Here is a 14,325-nt window from a genome sequence, read left to right as displayed (position 1 = left end):
CGCAGAAGTTAGCGCGGCGGGTTGTCTGGAGCCTCTCTTGGTACGGATATCGTGAGCGTCGACTCCGCGTTTGCCTAGCAGCGCCAGCGGGGCCGTCTCGGATTGCATCGCAGAGGTGAGCGCGGCGGGTTGTCTGGAGCCTCTCTTGGAACGGATATCGTGAGCGTCGACTGCGCGTTTGCCTAGCAGCGCCAGCGGGGCCGTCTCGGATTACGTCGCAGAAGTGAGCGCGGCGGGTTGTCTGGAGCCTCTCTTGGAACGGATATCGTGAGCGTCGACTGCGCGTTTGCCTAGCAGCGCCAGCGGGGCCGTCTCGGATTGCATCGCAGAGGTGAGCGCGGCGGGTTGTCTGGAGCCTCTCTTGGAACGGATATCGTGAGCGGCGACTGCGCGTTTGCCTAGCAGCGCCAGCGGGGCCGTCTCGGATTGCATCGCAGAGGTGAGCGCGGCGGGTTGTCTGGAGCCTCTCTTGGAACGGATATCGTGAGCGGCGACTGCGCGTTTGCCTAGCAGCGCCAGCGGGGCCGTCTCGGATTGCATCGCAGAGGTGAGCGCGGCGGGTTGTCTGGAGCCTCTCTTGGTACGGATATCGTGAGCGTCGACTGCGCGTTTGCCTAGCAGCGCCAGCGGGGCCGTCTCGGATTGCATCGCGGAGGTGAGCGCGGCGGGTTGTCTGGAGCCTCTCTTGGAACGGATATCGTGAGCGGCGACTGCGCGTTTGCCTAGCAGCGCCAGCGGGGCCGTCTCGGATTGCATCGCAGAGGTGAGCGCGGCGGGTTGTCTGGAGCCTCTCTTGGAACGGATATCGTGAGCGGCGACTGCGCGTTTGCCTAGCAGCGCCAGCGGGGCCGTCTCGGATTGCATCGCAGAGGTGAGCGCGGCGGGTTGTCTGGAGCCTCTCTTGGAACGGATATCGTGAGCGGCGACTGCGCGTTTGCCTAGCAGCGCCAGCGGGGCCGTCTCGGATTACGTCGCAGAAGTGAGCGCGGCGGGTTGTCTGGAGCCTCTCTTGGAACGGATATCGTGAGCGGCGACTGCGCGTTTGCCTAGCAGCGCCAGCGGGGCCGTCTCGGATTACGTCGCAGAAGTGAGCGCGGCGGGTTGTCTGGAGCCTCTCTTGGTACGGATATCGTGAGCGTCGACTGCGCGTTTGCCTAGCAGCGCCAGCGGGGCCGTCTCGGATTACGTCGCAGAAGTGAGCGCGGCGGGTTGTCTGGAGCCTCTCTTGGTACGGATATCGTGAGCGTCGACTGCGCGTTTGCCTAGCAGCGCCAGCGGGGCCGTCTCGGATTACGTCGCAGAAGTGAGCGCGGCGGGTTGTCTGGAGCCTCTCTTGGTACGGATATCGTGAGCGTCGACTGCGCGTTTGCCTAGCAGCGCCAGCGGGGCCGTCTCGGATTGCATCGCAGAGGTGAGCGCGGCGGGTTGTCTGGAGCCTCTCTTGGAACGGATATCGTGAGCGGCGACTGCGCGTTTGCCTAGCAGCGCCAGCGGGGCCGTCTCGGATTACGTCGCAGAAGTGAGCGCGGCGGGTTGTCTGGAGCCTCTCTTGGAACGGATATCGTGAGCGGCGACTGCGCGTTTGCCTAGCAGCGCCAGCGGGGCCGTCTCGGATTGCATCGCAGAGGTGAGCGCGGCGGGTTGTCTGGAGCCTCTCTTGGAACGGATATCGTGAGCGGCGACTGCGCGTTTGCCTAGCAGCGCCAGCGGGGCCGTCTCGGATTACGTCGCAGAAGTGAGCGCGGCGGGTTGTCTGGAGCCTCTCTTGGAACGGATATCGTGAGCGTCGACTGCGCGTTTGCCTAGCAGCGCCAGCGGGGCCGTCTCGGATTACGTCGCAGAAGTGAGCGCGGCGGGTTGTCTGGAGCCTCTCTTGGAACGGATATCGTGAGCGGCGACTGCGCGTTTGCCTAGCAGCGCCAGCGGGGCCGTCTCGGATTGCATCGCAGAGGTGAGCGCGGCGGGTTGTCTGGAGCCTCTCTTGGAACGGATATCGTGAGCGTCGACTGCGCGTTTGCCTAGCAGCGCCAGCGGGGCCGTCTCGGATTACGTCGCAGAAGTGAGCGCGGCGGGTTGTCTGGAGCCTCTCTTGGAACGGATATCGTGAGCGGCGACTGCGCGTTTGCCTAGCAGCGCCAGCGGGGCCGTCTCGGATTGCATCGCAGAGGTGAGCGCGGCGGGTTGTCTGGAGCCTCTCTTGGAACGGATATCGTGAGCGGCGACTGCGCGTTTGCCTAGCAGCGCCAGCGGGGCCGTCTCGGATTGCATCGCAGAGGTGAGCGCGGCGGGTTGTCTGGAGCCTCTCTTGGAACGGATATCGTGAGCGAAGACTGCGTGTTTGCCTAGCAGCGCCAGCGGGGCCGTCTCGGATTGCGTCGCAGAGGTGAGCGCGGCGGGTTGTCTGGTGGTGGTGGTGAAAAACATTTATAAGCAATTAAATTTTTTACAGAAAGGTGATTGGGGTAGGACCCTATTGGCCCTTTCCCCTCACAGTACTAGGTGGAGCCCCTATTCCGGGGCCCCATTGGCAAGCAACGCCGCCCGCGTCCGTTGAACCAAGGCCTTTTGGCTCTTCAGGTCTTGACAGCCGAGCAGGGCCGCCTCCCAGTCCTCTCTGGTGGGGTTGGGGTTGGGGGGGATAGATGGGTTAGATTGACACGCCCAAACCATGTGGAAGGTGTCGAGACACCTCCCCACAGAACTGGCACGTGCCATCAAAGGATGTATTGAAGTGTTTAAGCACCGCCGGGCACAGTACAGTGTTAGTGAGAATTTTGATGAGGAGGCGCTCGTCAGCGCGATCCAGACCCTTACAAGGGGCCGGGTAGCGCCGGTGCTCCTCCTTGTAGTAATCGGTGATTTGTTTGAATGTAATGGCCAGATTGTCTGATTGGGAGTACCCTTCCAAGGACAGGGAGATAGCCCGGGGAGAGAGTGCGCGGGCGGCCTGATCGGCCTGTTCGTTTCCCTGGAGGCCCTGGTGACCGGGGGCCCAAATCAGGTTGCGTGGAGTTGGATCTTCAGATCGACAGCGATATTCCAGTATGCGCCAGGCAAGCGGGGGAGCCCAGCCCAACTCGTAGTTCCGACAGGCCCCTCGCGAGTCGGTGATGATGTGTTTTGACTTGGGATTCGTGAGAGCCAGAGCAATGGCAATCTCCTCCGCGTGTGTTGCGCTGTAGGCTTTGAAAGTGAGCCCGTTAACTGTGTTTGTGTTGTGTACGACTGCGGCCGTGTACCACCCCCCGTGGTGTGGGCCGGCAACGTCTACGTAATACACATGTTCTTGGTTGCCATAGTATCGCGCCAACGCTTCCGCGCGCGCCTGGCGACGACCGCTATGGTCTTCACTGGACATGTTGCGGGGAAGAGGTCGGACCCGGAGGGCGCGTCTCCAGGGTTCTGGCACTCTCTCCCTTTCCTCAATGTGGTAGTCGTGTTTGATGTGTAGCCGGTCCAAGAGGCGGCGACCGGACGTGGTCTGTGCAAGACGCGTGTATTGGTTGCATAAGTGGGCCTCTCGAAGCTCCCGAAATGTGTTCACCACGCCCAAGGCCAGAAGCCTCTGGTTGGACGTGGTGATCGGAAGATCGAGAGCCCGCTTGATGACTTTCCGCAGGATGACCTCCAGTTGGTCATCATCATGTTTGCGCAGGTGCAAGTAGGGAGTTGAGTAGAGGATTCTACTCGTTACGAAAGCATGGGCAAGCCGCAGTGCATCCTTGCTTCGTAATCCGCCCCGCTTGTTTGAGACCCGGCGGACCATTCGGCCCACCTGGTCTCCCACCGTGCGAAGTTTGGCTATGGTGGTGTCGACTCTGCGTTGGTGGTGTATGAAGATGCCAAGGACGCGGATCTCCTTGGCCTCCCGGATCGGTCCCGAGGGGAGACTGATGCGAAGCGGAGTTGTGTCCCGGGGGGAGGGACGTAAGGGCACAAATTCTGATTTAGCTGGGGCGCACTGGAGTCCGCAGTAGGCCGCGTAGTCGTCGACTAGGGTCGCTGCTGCTTGCAGACAGGACTCCATGTGGCCCAGGTTGCCTTGCGTGGCCCAGATTGTAATGTCATCCGCATAAAGAGCGTGATGTATCCCGGGCAGAAAAGACAATTTGGAGGGAAGGCGAAGCATTGCCAAATTGAAGAGCAGGGGAGACAGGACCGCGCCTTGAGGTGTTCCCCTCGAGCCGATGGTGTATGGCCCGTGTTCCGCATCTTGTATGCGTATATAGGCTTGACGGTCTGTAAGAAATTGACTTATGTAATGGAATGTTTTGTGGCCACAGTTGGTGTTACTGAGGTGGTCCAGGATTACTGCATGTTTGACGTTGTCGAATGCGCCTTTAAGATCCAAGGCCAGGACCACCTTGTCGTTGTGGGGCCATTCGACAGGATCTAAGATGTCGTGGTGGAGCTGCAGAAGTATATCCTGTGCTGACTTGTGAGGACGAAAACCGAACATGGTGTCCGCGAAAATGTGCTGTGTTTCGAGATAATCGGAGAGTCTGTCGCGCACCATCGTCTCCATCAGCTTGCCGACACAAGACGTCAGAGAGATGGGGCGAAGGTTCTCCACATCGATAAGTTTGCCGGCCTTCGGAATGAAGGTCACGAGAGCCGGTTTCCAATCGAGAGGGAGAGGAGTCTCTCCGTCCCAAATGCTATTGATGTATTTGAGGAGCGCGGCGTAGGCTGCGTCGGGAAGGTTGGCCAAAAGCTTGACCGTAACCTTGTCGCGCCCAGGTGCAGTGCCCCGCTTCATCTTGCTTAAGGCCGCCCGGAGGTCGTGGAGCTGGAACGGCTTGTCCAGCTCCGTGTTCTCTTCGCCTGCATACGAGTACGCCGACTGCCGGGGGTCCTTAGTGGTACAAAGGTATCGATCCCTGAGCGTGTGCGCTAGCTGTGTTGTCGTTGCTGTAAAGTTGTGCAATGCCCTATGTAAGTGGCGTTGGGTTTCCGTGCGTGTTTGTATTGGATCGATGAGAGCGCGGAATAGGCGCCACGTGTTGCGGCCAGACATCTGGCGCGCAGCCGCGTTGCACCGATCCACCCAGTTAGTGTCGGCTAGCTGAGTAGCATATTCCGCAGCTTGTTGTGTGAGTTCGAGGATGCGTTTCTTTAGGCGTCTGTTATGTTTCTGTTTCTTCCATCGTTTGGTGAGGCTGCGGCGGGCCTCCCAAAGGTGGAGCAAGTGGTTGTCCACGTCCGTTTGTGTTTCTGTGAGCTGTATCTGCTTCTCGTGTTGCGTGAGTGTAGACGTGAGCGATTTGGACCATGCGTCGTATCCCGACTGGAGGGGATCTACGATAGGTAGAGATGTGCGGAAAGTCGTCCAGTCCGGTACACGAGCTTGTGTTAGTGGGCGTTTCAGGGGACGCATGTAAATGGTGGTGTTGATTATACAGTGATCACTACCCAGAGTGTCCTCTGTATTCAGCCAGTCGGCATGGCGTATGTTGCGTGTAAATGTGAGGTCCGGGCAAGTATCTCGTTGAATCGAATTTCCGACTCGTGTTGGGTTGGCGGGATCAGTGTGTAAAGTAAGTCCAAGTGTGGAAAGAAGTTCCGCAAGCTTCCGCCCACGTCTGTCCTCCCGGGGGTACCCCCATAGCCTGCTCGGGGCGTTGAAGTCGCCGACGATCAGAAGGGGATCCCTTCCTGCCACCTGCATTGCTTGGGTGAAAATTTCATTGAACGTGACGTTCTTAAGTTTAGGTGGGCAGTAAATGTTTAGAATGTGTACAGGTGGGTCAGATTTAGGTGGGCAGTAAATGTTTAGAATGTGTACAGGTGGGTCAGACCGCTTTAGGGGCAGCACGGACACCATCGTGTATGGGAAAGGCGGTGTTGTGGGGAGCGTGACTTCCTGCGCAGTATACTGCTTGTGAACAAGTATACATGTCTGCGGGTTGTGTTGAAATGAGTGTAGTTTGTGAGTTTGGAACCGGCGCCGGGTTCCTGAAGGGCAACCACGGCGACGAGAAACTCAAAGGTCTCAAGATAGATGCGGAGATGAGTCCGCTTCGTGCGGTTCTTGAGACCTCGGCAGTTCCTCTGCGTTATTGTAAGCGGCTGAGTTGCTCTTGCTCGCGACTTAGGGTTGGTGGCCATGGTCGGAGGCAGAGGGTGGGGTTACGTTGTTAAGACTCCCCAGTCCGCTAGTGCTCGGCGCAGACGTGGAGGAGTCTTCCGAGAAGTCAAATTCATCGGGAATAACTCTGTTGAATTTGGAGGGGCGGTTATAGTCCCTGATGGGCCCTACGTGTTTAAGGACGCGCGGATTGTCTTTTATCCATTTTTGGATAATGTGAGTTACGGCTTGGGTCACCTGTGCGATGACACTCTCCACCTGACGCGCAATGGTATCGTGGATAATTTGGGGGAGGTCAGCCAATTGTGTTTCAATTGCGGTCACCCGGCTCTCCAGGGCAGCGGCGCGACTCTCCACATTAGTAGGAATCTCCTTGTCTGTGATATTTTCTTCCTCTTCGCTCGACGCGGGCTGAGTAGGGAATTTGGCTTTGAGCGAGTTAAGCTCGCTGGCTAGTTTTTCGTTTTGAGCTCGCAAGAGGGCGAGCTCGCGCTTGAGTTCTTGCGTCTCGGCGGTGCTGGTGGGGGAGGAGGGAGGAGGGGAAGAAGAGGAGGCGACCCTCGCCCAGCTGCCTACCTTGGGTTGGTTGCAGGCGGCGCCGCCAGGTGAAGCGCTGAGAGCTGGTAACTCCGCTGCTCCGGGTGGTGGCGTTACCGTTGCTGTCTTGCCTGGGGGAGGCATCACGCCACGTCGTGGCGTCTTCTGGTTGTTTTGCTGCCGCCCTCCCCGTGTAGCGCCGGAATTGGCTCCCTTGGATGGCGTCCTGGGCCCTGGTTGCGGCAGCTTGATGAATTTGGCGGTGCATTCGCGGGAGCTGGTGAGGTGCGGGCCCCCGCAGATTAAGCACATAGGATTGCAGACGTGGGGGGCCATCCCCTCAGTACCAAGCCCCACGTTTTGACCACAAAGGCCGCATCTTTCCTTGACCGGGGTGGGACAGTTGTCCACCCGGTGCCCCAGTGTGCCGCAACGGTAGCACGCTTGCACCGTTTTTTTATACTCCTTGACGGGAGTCAGTTCTGCATTATAATGGACGTAACGCGGAACGCTGCGTCCCTCGAAAGTCAACACAGCTACATTCGATTCTCCCAGCTTGCGCACATGGACTAAATCACCACCGCGCCACTGCACACTATGTTTCAAGGATTCGCTGGTTTCAAGGTTATGCACAGAAATCACACCACGACACACATCACCGGTGAGCTTGAGGTCTAAGAGCACTTGCTGCTGGGCTAGTTGGTTTTGGTTCATAATTAAATAGTTTTAGGCGCAAAAAAGGACAAGACACATAGGGTAGGAGACAGGACGAAGCGCCAACTTCCAACTGATTTTATTGCATGCGTGAAACGTACTTAAATAGCTTGTCGTCACATGTGCAGATGGGTCACCTAAAGCTCAAGTACGACTTGATAAGGCGCGCTCCAGGAATTTCTTTTCACAGTTGTACAATACTATCGATGTGTCGCTTACGCACAGGTCGCCTTTCTTTTTGATAAAAAACGCTTCTATCAACTCCCTAGCATTAGTATTCCAGCTTTTGCCCAGAATCTCGGACGATGACTACTCAGCGAGAGCAACTCAAGCGGTTAGAAAGAATTTCGTTCCAATATCTAAAAAATCTACAAAAGTGAAATCGGCCGCGATGGCCTTGTGTGATGGTCTGGGGTTAGCACCCTTACTAACCAGATTAGAGATAGCAAAAAGAGCGCGCTCAAAGTTTTCTTTTCTGTCAAAACTCACAAGCAAAGCATGCCGTTTAGAACTATCGTATCCGAAAAAGGCACGTGGCAGAAAAATCTTAGCATATATTTGACTAAGCACCTGTCCAAGCTGCATGTAAATGATGCTTTTTTGACAAAACGGTCAAATGATATTTGTGAATTTTTTGAAACCAACCCTAATGTTGGGAGTGCTTTTTCAGTGGATGTTGTAGATTTGTTCTATTCAGTCCCTCATGGCCCCTTGTTTTCCGCTGTTAGGGAATGTATTGATGGAAATGACCCGATTTGTTTTCAGAACTCAGCCGGTATTTCCATAGATGACTTTTTAACCTTATTACAGTTTTACCTGGAATCTACTTTTATCACCTTTGACCAGCAGTTTTTTCTGCAGAAATCAGGCATATGCATTGGGTCCTGTGTGGCACCGGTGCTATGTCACATCTTTCTATCTCATATTGACCAAGCTCTGCAGCAAGTTTTACCCATTGACAAGGTTTTTAAAGTATTTAGGTATGTTGATGATTTTATGATTGTTTTAACCAAAGAAGGTCTTTACAACCTTAAGAAAACGGTGGACTGTGTTTTATCTGCATTTAGGGAGCATGGAAAAGGTCTGGAGTTCACACACGAACTACCTGCTCATGATTCATTACAGTTTTTAGACTTGAAAATTGAGTTCTGTGGTGATCGGGTCTGTTGGTCTTACTTTCCGCGTGCAAAGAAGCAGCTGCTACCTTTTGACTCCTGCCATTCCAAACTTGTTAAACGCGGGATTGCTTCGCTTTGCCTTGAATCCGCTCTCAAAAAGTCATGCCCTCACAAAATGCGGGACAGTTTTTATAACCAATTGGCTAGGCTTTTTGCAGCCGGGTTCCCCCGTTCACTCGTGACTGCGGTGGTTGAGTGTCTCCTAAACAAGACAAAAAATGGCACTGGTAGAGCTAGACCAGAGGTTCCTCGAGAAGAGGTAAGACCAGTGGTGGTGCCATACGTGCATCGTGTGGCCCATAATTTGAAAAAAGTTGCCAGCCGCCATGGTGTACGGCTCGCCTTTTCGGCACCGAGAAAGCTAGGTGGCCTTTGCTCCCGTACTGATAAAGAGAACAGCAAGGAACGAGGCTGCGGAACAAAGCACAGGAGACCGTTCGTAAAATGTGCTGAAGGGGTGGTCTACGAAATCCCCCTGTCTTGCGGGCACTCCTACATAGGCCAGACTGGCAGGTGCCTGAATGAGCGAACGAGGGAACATGAGAGAAACGTAGAGCAGAAAAAGGAAGGCACACATCTAACTAAGCACCTTAGTAAGTGCCCGTCCCGCATTTGTGAGCCTTGCTTCACTGATGTGCGCATTCTGGGCAAAAGCTGGAATACTAATGCTAGGGAGTTGATAGAAGCGTTTTTTATCAAAAAGAAAGGCGACCTGTGCGTAAGCGACACATCGATAGTATTGTACAACTGTGAAAAGAAATTCCTGGAGCGCGCCTTATCAAGTCGTACTTGAGCTTTAGGTGACCCATCTGCACATGTGACGACAAGCTATTTAAGTGCGTTTCACGCATGCAATAAAATCAGTTGGAAGTTGGCGCTTCGTCCTGTCTCCTACCCTATGTGTCTTGTCCTTTTTTGCGCCTAAAACTATTTAATTATGAGCTTGAGGTGTCCGTGAAGCGGGAGCGATCCTTTGCTGGTTGTAATTTGGATGTCCGTCAGAAGCTTTTGAGCTACCTCGGGGTTCTGCGTGCCGCAGACGATAATGTTTTGCTCCCAATTGGGAGAAATTGTAATCGCATTCATATGCTGTCTGCCGATGAGTTCCGAAATGGCAGCGCCGAGCTCACCTTGCTGGAATGCTGTCTTGAGGGCGACCGTACTGCGTGGCCGCAGCACGATCACGTAATCGTCAGGGTTCATCCTGACCGTCGGCTTCGGCGTCCACTTGGAGACTGGTGAAAATGCCTTTTGTGGATATTTAGAAGACGGAGCGCGAGCGTCTCCCGTTGCTGATTTGTCGAGAGGAGTCTTGGGCGTTGCAGCTCCTCGTGCGTTCTGCCGGCGGCGGCGCCGTCTTTCAACGACTTGAAAAAGGGCAGCTTGCTGCGCCGAAATGGTGGATGGGCCATCCTCTGGTTGGCTTGCAGGGACAGACGACCACGACGGAGTCGTGGGGTCGTATCCGCGTTGTTCAGGCAGAGCCATGTTGAGCGGTTGACCGGCGGGCGTCTCCGCAGCCAGCGGCGGGGGAGCCGAAGCCGTTAGGCTTAGCTCGACCGCTACGTGGTGATGCGAAGGGTTGCTCGAAATGGCCGAAAATTGGGCGTACCTGGGTCAGATCGGTGTCTCCAGGATCCTGCTGACTTCACAGATGCAGTCGCACAGGTTTGATAGGTGTTACATCAAATTGCCGCGGTTCCAGTCGAAAATCGACGGAGCCGATGTGCCACGCGTCCGATCGCTGCGTCTGCTGTCGCGTCTCTCTCTTTGCGGGTCCGGGTTGTCTGAAGCCTCTCTTGGAACGGATATCGTGAGCGGCGACTGCGCGTTTGCCTAGCAGCGCCAGAGGGGCCGTCTCGGATTGCATCGCAGAGGTGAGCGCGGCGGGTTGTCTGGAGCCTCTCTTGGAACGGATATCGTGAGCGGCGACTGCGCGTTTGCCTAGCAGCGCCAGAGGGGCCGTCTCGGATTGCATCGCAGAGGTGAGCGCGGCGGGTTGTCTGGAGCCTCTCTTGGAACGGATATCGTGAGCGGCGACTGCGCGTTTGCCTAGCAGCGCCAGAGGGGCCGTCTCGGATTGCATCGCAGAGGTGAGCGCGGCGGGTTGTCTGGAGCCTCTCTTGGAACGGATATCGTGAGCGGCGACTGCGCGTTTGCCTAGCAGCGCCAGAGGGGCCGTCTCGGATTGCATCGCAGAGGTGAGTGCGGCGGGTTGTCTGGAGCCTCTCTTGGAACGGATATCGTGAGCGGCGACTGCGCGTTTGCCTAGCAGCGCCAGAGGGGCCGTCTCGGATTGCGTCGCAGAAGTGAGCGCGGCGGGTTGTCTGGAGCCTCTCTTGGAACGGATATCGTGAGCGGCGACGGCGCGTTTGCCTAGCAGCGCCAGAGGGGCCGTCTCGGATTGCATCGCAGAGGTGAGCGCGGCGGGTTGTCTGGAGCCTCTCTTGGAACGGATATCGTGAGCGGCGACTGCGCGTTTGCCTAGCAGCGCCAGAGGGGCCGTCTCGGATTGCATCGCAGAGGTGAGCGCGGCGGGTTGTCTGGAGCCTCTCTTGGAACGGATATCGTGAGCGGCGACTGCGCGTTTGCCTAGCAGCGCCAGAGGGGCCGTCTCGGATTGCATCGCAGAGGTGAGCGCGGCGGGTTGTCTGGAGCCTCTCTTGGAACGGATATCGTGAGCGGCGACTGCGCGTTTGCCTAGCAGCGCCAGAGGGGCCGTCTCGGATTGCATCGCAGAAGTGAGCGCGGCGGGTTGTCTGGAGCCTCTCTTGGAACGGATATCGTGAGCGGCGACTGCGCGTTTGCCTAGCAGCGCCAGAGGGGCCGTCTCGGATTGCGTCGCAGAAGTGAGCGCGGCGGGTTGTCTGGAGCCTCTCTTGGAACGGATATCGTGAGCGGCGACTGCGCGTTTGCCTAGCAGCGCCAGAGGGGCCGTCTCGGATTGCATCGCAGAGGTGAGCGCGGCGGGTTGTCTGGAGCCTCTCTTGGAACGGATATCGTGAGCGGCGACTGCGCGTTTGCCTAGCAGCGCCAGCGGGGCCGTCTCGGATTGCATCGCAGAGGTGAGCCCGGCGGGTTGTCTGGAGCCTCTCTTGGAACGGATATCGTGAGCGGCGACTGCGCGTTTGCCTAGCAGCGCCAGAGGGGCCGTCTCGGATTGCGTCGCAGAAGTGAGCACGGCGGGTTGTCTGGAGCCTCTCTTGGAACGGATATCGTGAGCGGCGACTGCGCGTTTGCCTAGCAGCGCCAGAGGGGCCGTCTCGGATTGCATCGCAGAGGTGAGCGCGGCGGGTTGTCTGGAGCGTCTCTTGGAACGGATATCGTGAGCGGCGACTGCGCGTTTGCCTAGCAGCGCCAGAGGGGCCGTCTCGGATTGCGTCGCAGAAGTGAGCACGGCGGGTTGTCTGGAGCCTCTCTTGGAACGGATATCGTGAGCGGCGACTGCGCGTTTGCCTAGCAGCGCCAGAGGGGCCGTCTCGGATTGCATCGCAGAGGTGAGCGCGGCGGGTTGTCTGAAGCCTCTCTTGGAACGGATATCGTGAGCGGCGACTGCGCGTTTGCCTAGCAGCGCCAGAGGGGCCGTCTCGGATTGCGTCGCAGAAGTGAGCACGGCGGGTTGTCTGGAGCCTCTCTTGGAACGGATATCGTGAGCGGCGACTGCGCGTTTGCCTAGCAGCGCCAGAGGGGCCGTCTCGGATTGCATCGCAGAGGTGAGCGCGGCGGGTTGTCTGGAGCCTCTCTTGGAACGGATATCGTGAGCGGCGACTGCGCGTTTGCCTAGCAGCGCCAGCGGGGCCGTCTCGGATTGCGTCGCAGAGGTGAGCGCGGCGGGTTGTCTGGAGCCTCCCTTGGAACGGATATCGTGAGCGGCGACTGCGCGTTTGCCTAGCAGCGCCAGCGGAGCCGTCTCGGATTGCGTCGCAGAAGTGAGCGCGGCGGGTTGTCTGGAGCCTCTCTTGGAACGGATATCGTGAGCGGCGACTGCGCGTTTGCCTAGCAGCGCCAGCGGGGCCGTCTCGGATTGCGTCGCAGAGGTGAGCGCGGCGGGTTTTCTGGAGGCTCTCTTGGAACGGATATCGTGAGCGGCGACTGCGCGTTTGCCTAGCAGCGCCAGCGGAGCCGTCTCGGATTGCGTCGCAGAAGTGAGCGCGGCGGGTTGTCTGGAGCCTCTCTTGGAACGGATATCGTGAGCGAAGACTGCGCGTTTGCCTAGCAGCGCCAGCGGGGCCGTCTCGGATTGCATCGCAGAGGTGAGCGCGGCGGGTTGTCTGGAGCCTCTCTTGGAACGGATATCGTGAGCGGCGACTGCGCGTTTGCCTAGCAGCGCCAGAGGGGCCGTCTCGGATTGCGTCGCAGAAGTGAGCACGGCGGGTTGTCTGGAGCCTCTCTTGGAACGGATATCGTGAGCGGCGACTGCGCGTTTGCCTAGCAGCGCCAGAGGGGCCGTCTCGGATTGCATCGCAGAGGTGAGCGCGGCGGGTTGTCTGAAGCCTCTCTTGGAACGGATATCGTGAGCGGCGACTGCGCGTTTGCCTAGCAGCGCCAGAGGGGCCGTCTCGGATTGCGTCGCAGAAGTGAGCACGGCGGGTTGTCTGGAGCCTCTCTTGGAACGGATATCGTGAGCGGCGACTGCGCGTTTGCCTAGCAGCGCCAGAAGGGCCGTCTCGGATTGCATCGCAGAGGTGAGCGCGGCGGGTTGTCTGGAGCCTCTCTTGGAACGGATATCGTGAGCGGCGACTGCGCGTTTGCCTAGCAGCGCCAGCGGGGCCGTCTCGGATTGCGTCGCAGAGGTGAGCGCGGCGGGTTGTCTGGAGCCTCCCTTGGAACGGATATCGTGAGCGGCGACTGCGCGTTTGCCTAGCAGCGCCAGCGGAGCCGTCTCGGATTGCGTCGCAGAAGTGAGCGCGGCGGGTTGTCTGGAGCCTCTCTTGGAACGGATATCGTGAGCGGCGACTGCGCGTTTGCCTAGCAGCGCCAGCGGGGCCGTCTCGGATTGCGTCGCAGAGGTGAGCGCGGCGGGTTTTCTGGAGGCTCTCTTGGAACGGATATCGTGAGCGGCGACTGCGCGTTTGCCTAGCAGCGCCAGCGGAGCCGTCTCGGATTGCGTCGCAGAAGTGAGCGCGGCGGGTTGTCTGGAGCCTCTCTTGGAACGGATATCGTGAGCGAAGACTGCGCGTTTGCCTAGCAGCGCCAGCGGGGCCGTCTCGGATTGCGTCGCAGAGGTGAGCGCGGCGGGTTGTCTGGAGCCTCTCTTGGAACGGATATCGTGAGCGGCGACTGCGCGTTTGCCGAGCAGCGCCAGCGGGGCCGTCTCGGATTGCGTCGCAGAGGTGAGCGCGGCGGGTTGTCTGGAGCCTCTCTTGGAACGGATATCGTGAGCGGTGACTGCGCGTTTGCTTAGCAGCGCCAGCGGGGCCGTCTCGGATTGCGTCGCAGAAGTGAGCGCGGCGGGTTGTCTGGAGCCTCTCTTGGAACGGATATCGTGAGCGGCGACTGCGCGTTTGCCTAGCAGCGCCAGCGGGGCCGTCTCGGATTGCGTCGCAGAGGTGAGCGCGGCAGGTTGTCTGGAGCCTCTCTTGGAACAGATATCTTGAGCGGCGACTGTGCGTTTGCCTAGCAGCGCCAGCGGGGCCGTCTCGGATTGCGTCGCAGAGGTGAGCGCGGCGGGTTGTCTGGAGCCTCTCTTGGAACAGATATCGTGAGCGGCGACTGTGCGTTTGCCTAGCAGCGCCAGCGGGGCCGTCTCGGATTGCGTCGCAGAGGTGAGCGCGGCGGGTTGTCTGGAGCCTCTCTTGGAACAGATAT

The sequence above is a fragment of the Amblyomma americanum genome, chromosome 2 (genome assembly GCF_052857255.1).
Source record: "Amblyomma americanum isolate KBUSLIRL-KWMA chromosome 2, ASM5285725v1, whole genome shotgun sequence".
NCBI classification, from domain to species: Eukaryota; Metazoa; Arthropoda; class Arachnida; order Ixodida; family Ixodidae; genus Amblyomma; species Amblyomma americanum.
The sequence above is the reverse complement of the archived record's forward strand: the minus strand, read 5'-3'. Positions refer to the sequence as shown.